Source organism: Apium graveolens, chromosome 9 (assembly GCF_009905375.1).
Source record: "Apium graveolens cultivar Ventura chromosome 9, ASM990537v1, whole genome shotgun sequence".
In the NCBI taxonomy this organism is placed as follows: Eukaryota; Viridiplantae; Streptophyta; class Magnoliopsida; order Apiales; family Apiaceae; genus Apium; species Apium graveolens.
Window position 1 is genome coordinate 69,320,889 of NC_133655.1, and position 9,183 is coordinate 69,330,071.

A 9,183-nucleotide genomic window follows, 5' to 3' on the forward strand; every position below is an offset into this window, starting at 1 on the left:
AATGTTTTTATGGAATGGATGGTTGCGTAAGAGGCCGTGACAACAGTCTAGTGTGAGTTATGTATTATACTTGGATATAATACCCTGCTAGGCCAATATGTGCCTTGGGTATCCTCTGTTTAGTTGGATATGCTTCGGCATACCGGTGTTGGTCCGCGGCTGATCATCGGTGGTAACACACCGCCGTTCGAGGATTCCAATTCCAAAATATAAATATATATAAAAGTGTTATTTATCATCAAAGCTCATATTAGCTTTTGATATCGCTCAGGTATTATTGTTTGGTTTTATTCTTCAGATATATTGTTGTTATTTTAATCATAAGCTATATACTGCTTGTTGAGCATTTCTTTTGCTCATACTTGTTTATTAGTCTGATCTTTCAGCTAGACCAAAGCAGGCCTGAGTTCCCGGTTTAATCAGGAGTTGTGTGCTTGTAAATAGTTGTTGTTTCTTCCAGGTAGACTGTTTTGGGACGCTTGATTAGTCTAGAGGTTTGTAATAAAATTTGAATAGTTTGTAAAACTAAATAGACTTATGTGTTGTAATAACATTTTGTTTATATTAGTGCCTATTTCATACTATAACCTGAGATCGATCCAGTTGCATGCAAGGGGTAATATTTATTATTTTATTCCGTTGTATTAATTTTAGTATTGTTTATCATATACTAACTCCAAAATCTTGACCCCGGACTTGAGGGCGTAACAGAAGGCTACGTGGCTGAAGAATGCTTGACGTTCTGTTTAAGATTCTTAAGTGGTGATTTAGTACCGAAATTTGAGAGCTGTCCAGAAAAGCTTGAATATCCGATTGGTACAAGAAGAAATAAAGATGGAAAACTCGTTGAAATGATTTGATTGTAGCCAAGAACGAATTTTTACCGAATTTTCTTTGAGTTCGGTGGCGTTTGGCTGAAACTCGACGGTATCGACGATTACAGCGTCGATTTCGGTTGTTGTTGCCTCATTCGTGTTTTGGGTTTGATTTTGATCAAGAGCGAATCAAAAACCAGGATCAACGATGTGTTTTGGGGCAGGGAATGACCTCGCCGGATAATTCCCCGGCGACCAGAATCTGGGAATTCCCATAAACTGGCGGGAATTTCCAGCGGTGTTCATACGAACCCGTTTTAGTTTTTAACCCAACCCGTTTCTTTTAAATACAACCCAATTTTGATTTTGGTTTCCTAATTTCACTTCCAACCTACTGTTTTTTCCTTTTTCTTTTTAAAATAATTCAAAATTCCTTTTTCTATTTTCAAAAATCATTTCTTTTAATTCTAAAAATTGTTTAGTTGTTATTTTTAAATTTAAAAAATTACTTAGTAATAATTTTAAATTCCAAAACATTATTTTCTTTTATTATTTTCAAAAGTCCAATTTGATTTAAATATTTATAATTTATTTTAGTTATTTATTTATACATTTAATTAATTGATTAAATCATTTAATTGATTAATTTTATTTATAAATAGTTAAAAATAGTATAATTACTTATAATTAATTCAAATAATTCCTAAAAATTATTTTTATCTTTTAAAAAATATATTTAAGTATTTAAATAATCAATTAATATTGTTATTAATTGATTTATTCATATTTTATTTGTAATAAATAGGTAGTTCGTCCGTTTAATACGAAACGAACGCGTATGGACTCAAAAAAATATTCCGCTTCCAATAAAAATACTTCCGCGACCTATATTCTTTTATTTCAAAAGTTCGCTTGATTTGCGAGTCGTTCTGAATCAATTATTGATCGGTGAATTCTATTCTTGACCCAATTTCAATTCTAAACGTACTGAGACCTATAATTTGACAATGCTACTTATGTGTTATATGAATTATGTGATTACATGTTATATAAATAAAATGATTACATGATATGTGATATGCATGCTATCTGTTTACAGTTTTAAAATGCCATAATTAGTTAGAAAAGATCGGGTAAACGTCGAGACGTATAGTTATGTCGATTCAGTTTGGTTTTGTTAATTGAAATAGTACTTTTATTTATAGAATTGAGTGGCAAGAAGTGCAGTCAGGTGTTAGACCGAGTGGATAGCCAGCAATTATAAGTCGAGGTTGTAGTAAGGAGTACTGAGCATACCAGGCAAGTATCCCTACCGTCACTTATCATTCAAGTGATTTTTATTATGAACTCTATTATGCAAGTTTTCCGTAGTATTCTAATTTCAGAATAGATTATCGTTTTGCTTATCAGATTGTTTAATTATAATCATGCAAGTATATCATCCCTATTCTAACTTCAGAATAGTAAAACGTTTTAAATTTCGCTGCAATAACTCTATACAGTGGAACTTTGAGATGAGATTAGCGAATAACTAATTGTTCTAGTTATTTTGCCATCAGTTGTTGAGATGACTCCGGACCATGTGAAATGGCAGTTATATTATTAAGGATGTCGTTTGATTCGGCTCCTTTGTTTCTCATCAAAGTTCATATTAACTTTTGATATCGTTCAGGTATTGTTGTTTGGTTTTATTCTTCAGATATATTGTTGTTGTTTTAATCATAAGCTATATACTGCTTGCTGAGCATTTCTTTTGCTCATACTTGTTTATTAATCTGATCTTTCAGCAAGACCAAAGCAGTCCTGAGTTCCTAGTTTAATCAGGAGTTGTGTGCTTGCAAATAGTTGCTGTGTCTTCTAGGTAGACTATTTTGGGATGCTTGATTAGTCTAGAGGTTTGTAATAAAATTTGAATAGTTTGTAAAACTAAATAGACTTATGTGTTGTACTAACATTTGGTTTATATTAGTGCCTATTTCATGCTATAACTTGCGATCGATCCAGTTGCATGCAAGGGGTAATATTTGTTATTTTATTTCGTTGTGCTAATTTTAGTATTGTTTATCATATAGTAACTCCAAAATCTTGACCCCAGACTTGAGGGCGTTACAGAAGGCTACGTGGCTGAAGAACGCTTGACGTTCTATTCAAGATTCTTAAGTGGTGATTTAGTACCGAAATTTGAGAGCTGTCAAGAAAAGCTTGAATATCGGATTGGTACAAGAAGAAATAAAGATGGAAAATCTATTTATCTCACGAAAATGGAATGTCAGTGATACATTCTATTCAACCGCGGTAACGAGGACATTGAGAGTTTAATTGAGTAAGAATTAAGGCTTTATTTATTTTTGAAGAAAAATTAGAATATTAATTGCTTTATAAATATTAACTAGGTAGTTATTGTAGGGAACATCAAGTTTTAGTTTAAGGTGCTGTAATATCGCAAAGATATAAATGGGAAAGGGCACATACTGGAGATTTTTGGAACTGGATGAAGGAGGAGGTTGGTAAAAAAGAGGACATATCGAAAGAACTAAAACTCCTTGCAATGGACCCTAACCGAGCAGCTCAGCGATTTTATGGATATGTTATCAACGGTTACATATATTATACGAAGTACAGAGATTCAAAATGTACAACCCAAAATAGTGGTGTATTTTTGTCTTCCCTAACCACTAGTTTTGCAATATTGAAAGATCAGAATCCAGAAATTGGCGTTGTTGATTATTATGGATAGATTGAAGAAATCATCGAAATTGATTACTGGGAAGAATTATCTGTGATTCTGTTTAAGTGTTGCTGGTACCATGCAGAAAAGGATATGTATGACATGACTCGAGTCAATTTTAATAAAGTGGTACAAAAATATGTCGCAAAATTCAGTGACAAAATTCTGTCGCTAAAATTGGTCGCCAATTTTTTATGACAAATTTCAGTCATAAACTGGGTCACCCCCACGTGAGCTACAGTCAGACTAATGCTGACTCAGATTAGCGATGGCGTCGGTCGCTAATATCCGATGCTAAATAAGCGGTCGCCAAAAGTCTTCGTGGGAGAGCACTTTAGCGACCAATTTTTATTCGATGGATAGCGGCGACGTAGTGCGGTCGCTGATATGTTACGGCTACCGAAAGTGGTCGCTGATACGCGGTCGATGATAGACCTGTTTCCTGTAGTATGCTCAAGTACAACAAGTATTTTACATAGAAGATCCGACTGATAAGATGTTTCATGTAAAAACCCAAAATTTTGACATTGATTAAAGACCTTTATGAATAGTAACCATGCGGTTTAATAAAAAAATTTGTGACCACTCCATATTCGAGTTTTTAATTTAAGATTCCAAGTTGATATTGTGATTATATATACCAAATAAGTGTATGTAAACGCTATTAGTTTTCGAAGAATATAAACTTTGAAAAATGACCGTATCTATAAACCGTCAAGGATTACGAGAATTACAATATAATTACAAACCTAAAATCCTACAAATTCAAACCCAATTATGAGACTTCAAAATGTAAAGGACGTATAAGAAAAGATTTACCTCGCGAACCGCTTACAAAGATTTATTACGTAAACGAATAAGCGACCGAGCGAGCGCGTAAGCGAATAAATAAACGTATCGACCAAGCTAACCATACAAGCTAACTAAGGTAAGAAAGTAACCATGGTTAACAACCAAATATTAACCAAGCCAGTGTATAGTAACCTAGTTAAACAAATAGTGCCATGAATAGTGAATGTGGTACTTAGCTAGTAACTAGCTTTGGAAATTTGCCAAGCTAGCAAGATATGATGAATATTTTCTTATCAAGCATATATACACAATACATATCAAATATACACTCAATAATTCCAAGGAAGCCAAGCCAAACAACTCATTCTCTCTCTCTCTCTCTCTCCCCCTCCCTCTCTTCAAAAATACCATGCTGATTTTCAAGAACACCAAGAAAAGAAAAATTCATATCTCATGTTCTACTCCTTCAAAAATTACCAAATTTTAACCACAACTTCCTCATATCATGTACAAGGAACGTTAAAAATTTCATGGACATTGGATTAGTGTAGCATAGTCAAATGCTTGCTCAAAGTTCGTGATGAATAGTAACTCCAAAAATCTATTTTTGTTTTCTTGATTTTCATGACATGATCTAGGTTTTCTAAGCACAACCAAGCCTTCCCAAGGTTCATCCATCAAGAAGAACATAGTTAAAGCTTTGAAAAAAGGTTTAGATCCTTGATCAAACCTTATTTATGGTTTAAGTTTCAAGAAACTTTAGGATCTTAGTTGTAAAACTAGTTTTGGTACTTGATTTATTATTTTATTGATGTTTAGTTAGTTAGTATTAAGGTTGACGATTGTTGCCTCAAAAACATGATGTTATTGGGAGTATTTAGTGTTGAGATGATGGTATGGTGATTGTTGATAGTTGGTTGATGATTTAAACGTAAGCGAAACTTGGATCATAATCGTAACGTCGTTAAAATGAACAAAACGTAACCATAGGTTTCTGCAGAAATACAGAATGTATAAACTGCAGATTCTTAAAGAATAAGACTTTATTATAATATACAATGTTACGAGTATCGTTTAGGCACTTGAATCGCTTGATTTCAATTTACGGATCAAAAGTTATGACCATTTTAGTAAAAACGATTTGCGCGACAAAAATTGCTACAAATTACGAACCTTGTAAATAGAAATGATCGACTTAAAAATATTCAAAAATCATAATTTTTTTTAAAAAAGAGTAATAAATAGAGTTTATTAACTGCCATAAAAATTTCAAGTAAAAATATGGATATTTAGATTTTATAAAAATGTCGGCGCAGAGGTCGCGCGGAGTACGAACATAAAAAACAACCCCTGTTAGAAACTGCTTCTTCGGGATTTTAACCCTCTTCCCAGAAAACTATTTTCAATTAATGTGTTCTAAATTTTTTCTAGATCGCGCACGCAAAAATGGTGTGTCAATTTAGTTAACGGTTTGAGAGAAATCAACGTTTTAGTGAAAGCGATTTGAATAGTAAAACTCTGTAGTTGACCGAACTTTTAAAATACTTTTCGCCTATTTAAATTCATTTTATCAAAATTAGACTTTTATGATAAATATTAAAATCACTCAAGAAGCTCCTCGAGGTGGTTTCGTATTAAAATAGTAATTTTACAATTTATTAAAAATGTTAGAGTGCGAGTCCTGTAATAGTAACATTCGGTAAAGTCAACTTTAGAAGACCACTTTGACCGTCCGTTTCAACCACAGATTGATACTTATTTCGAGTCGGTCGGATATTGGAAATTATGAAGTATTTTACTTATTAGAAATATAAGTCGGTGATGGGATTTGGGATACTAATTAAGCTTATGATATTTGTTGATTAGAAAACCCGGAACGAGAGGAAGTCGGAAAACGTATCTTGGGCTCCAGGCAAGTTTTCAAACCCTACCTTTTAAAACTGTTGTGTTATGTTTGTTTCAAATAAATGCTATATATACATGATGTTGTATTATGATATTCAATGAATTGTGATTATAAATATCATATAATATGTTAATGATTTTGGTATATGAATATTACCGAATTCCAATCAATAACGCTAGAGAGTAGCGTTGTATATATAAGGTGTATATTTTAGACCGATGATCGGTTAGTATAAACCCCGGAATTATCCCGGAGATGTTTTGGACGATTAAAAATTCGTAGCTATTTTATTCCAAGGGACTCGATGTCCTCTTGCGAAATATTAAAGTACCTCAAATTTTATTTAAAAATGATTTCTAAAGATCGTATTCCCTCAACTCTATTTAATTACCCGAACAATGAATAGTATTTCAGATATTCATTTAAAAAGGAAGAAGTATTCTCCAACGTTTATTTTATTTTAAAAGAAATTATTTTTTATATATTAAAGATTAATAAAATTATTTAAACATAAATAAGTTGAGGAATATTATTTCAAATATTCTTTTAAAGAAGAACTATATGAGGTTTAATTATTTAATAATTATTATTTAATAATTAAGTATTTATTAAATGATTCAATATGATTTAAAAATCATAAAACCTAATTTAAAATATTTTATGAGTTTCAGAAAATCATATTAATACTTTCAGATCGTCGAAGAATATTATCTCGATATATTTTAAATATTTTGGATATAGTTTCAAAATAAACTCTCCCTTATTTATCTATTTGTTGACAACGATCAACTCACATTATCTTAGTACTTCGTCCGAAAATTCTCGAAGTACATATATATATATAAATATGAGATGTGTTTTGCCTATCAACAAGCAAAAATCTTGGAGAACTTCGATGTGATTCGAGTTCTTGAGATATGATAGAATTTCTTAAAGGATAAGGGAGTGGTAGAGATATAGTACTACGTGTATTAGGGAGACTGTCAGTACCGTAGGAGACGATACTATGTGTACCTAAGGACCTGCAAAGTGTGTGTATACCTGAAATGGGACACATAGCCCGTATGCGGCCAGGGTGATAACAAGGAGTTTGGAAGTCATCCCCTACTAGCAGAAAAGGTTACTAATTTCTGTCTTACGACTGATCATCATAAGCGGTGGCTCCAGTGAATGTCCTAAATTTTTCCAATTCGAATTGAGATGCAATACCATAACCCAAGCATAGGTGTTGGGTTTACCATTAAGGTATTTGCAGACTAATAAGTCAATCAAAGAATTGTTTTAAAAAGAGGTGTGTATCACCAAGAAAACTACTTTAAATAAATACATATCTTTGTACAGATTAATATAATTTCTTTAACAGTCTTTTCATACTGTTGATTATTATGGATGAACATTATGGCTCACTCTTGCTTTCTTTTAAATGTCACAACACAAAAGACTACCAATATGCCGGCGTGGGACTTAGTCACTTGAAATCATGGGGAGAATCCCTTACAGCTTTGTCTCAGGTGGACTAGAGTATCCAGATAGGTATAAAATGTTAGTAGTAATTATTGTAACTTCATGTAAAGGTTACAAATAATTGTTTAATATCCTAAAAAGTACATTTGAGTGTAATAAAAGAAGATTACATTTTGTACATCATTTATAAGGCTATAACTTGTGTGTGTGTGTGTATGTGTGAGATTGGGGTCTGTTGGATTATTGAATCAATATAGGTTACACATGAGTGAAGGATGGCGTGACGATCCAGATTCCTGACCTCGGATTTGGGGGCATTACATTTCATAATGTGATTAATAAAATGTCAAGGAACTGGTGTGATGTGGAAAGTAAAAGTATGAACGAGGATAATTTTACTGATTCGATTTTACATGATGTTCACCATGGTTCTGGAATTACTGATCAGTCTGGTGATGTTTGTTGGTCCAGGGAAGATTGTTAGATTTGAGTTCAACAAAAAGCGGGAGGGGGGTGGATGTGTTTTCTTTATTTTTAGTTTTTTTTTTAAAACTGATTTGGAAAGGTGGTGAACAAAGCAGTTTAATTGTAGAGATACTATGTTTAGCAGAATATAAAGAACATGCACAATAAACACAGTATTTCAAAACTCACTTAATTTGTATTAAAATTAAGTATGTCTTGATACAATTCATTGGTTCTTAAGAATATAAGAACTCAGCTTCTTCCTTGAGAGATTACAAGAAAATTTAGATCTGATTGTTACACTTTAAAACAAAGGACCAGTGTTTACTTTATATATTAGTAAACACAGGTTTACACAGCATGCAATAAGACGTACTAAACCCTACTTTAAGTTATCTCTAAATCTTTCCATTTATGGATTAGTAAATCCTTGCACATCTTGTAGGTCTGTGACCTTCCTTTGTTAGTTAATCTTGGCCCTTGATCTTGCACTCTTCAAGCCGCTTTTGTAGACTTTTCAATCTAAGTGATTAGATCGTTTGTTGATTGGTAATCTTGAATCTTTAACTTGTTCGCATTCTGTACTTGAGGTTCATATCGAGATCTCCAGTTAGTTCTATAGAGAACTGACATCTCGATAAGTATAATGGCTTGTCAAGATCTCTGAATTCTCTATAAGTGTCTTTGACTTGTCGAGGTCTCTGAGTTTTCTATAAGTGAACTTGTCTTATCGAGGTCTTCAAAATTCTGCATGTAGAAATGACTTGTCGATATCTCTTAGATCTGTATATGCATTTTGACTTGTCAATATATCTGAGATCTCGAATGAGAAATTGACTCGTCGATCTCCAATCTTCGTATCTTCATTTGACTTGTCGATATCTCTAAGTTCTCTATATGCAGAAATGACTTGTCGATATCTCAGAGATCTCTATATACATTTTGAGTAGTAAATATCTTTGAGATCTCTAATGATAATTTGACTTGTCGATATCTTCAATCTTCATATCTTC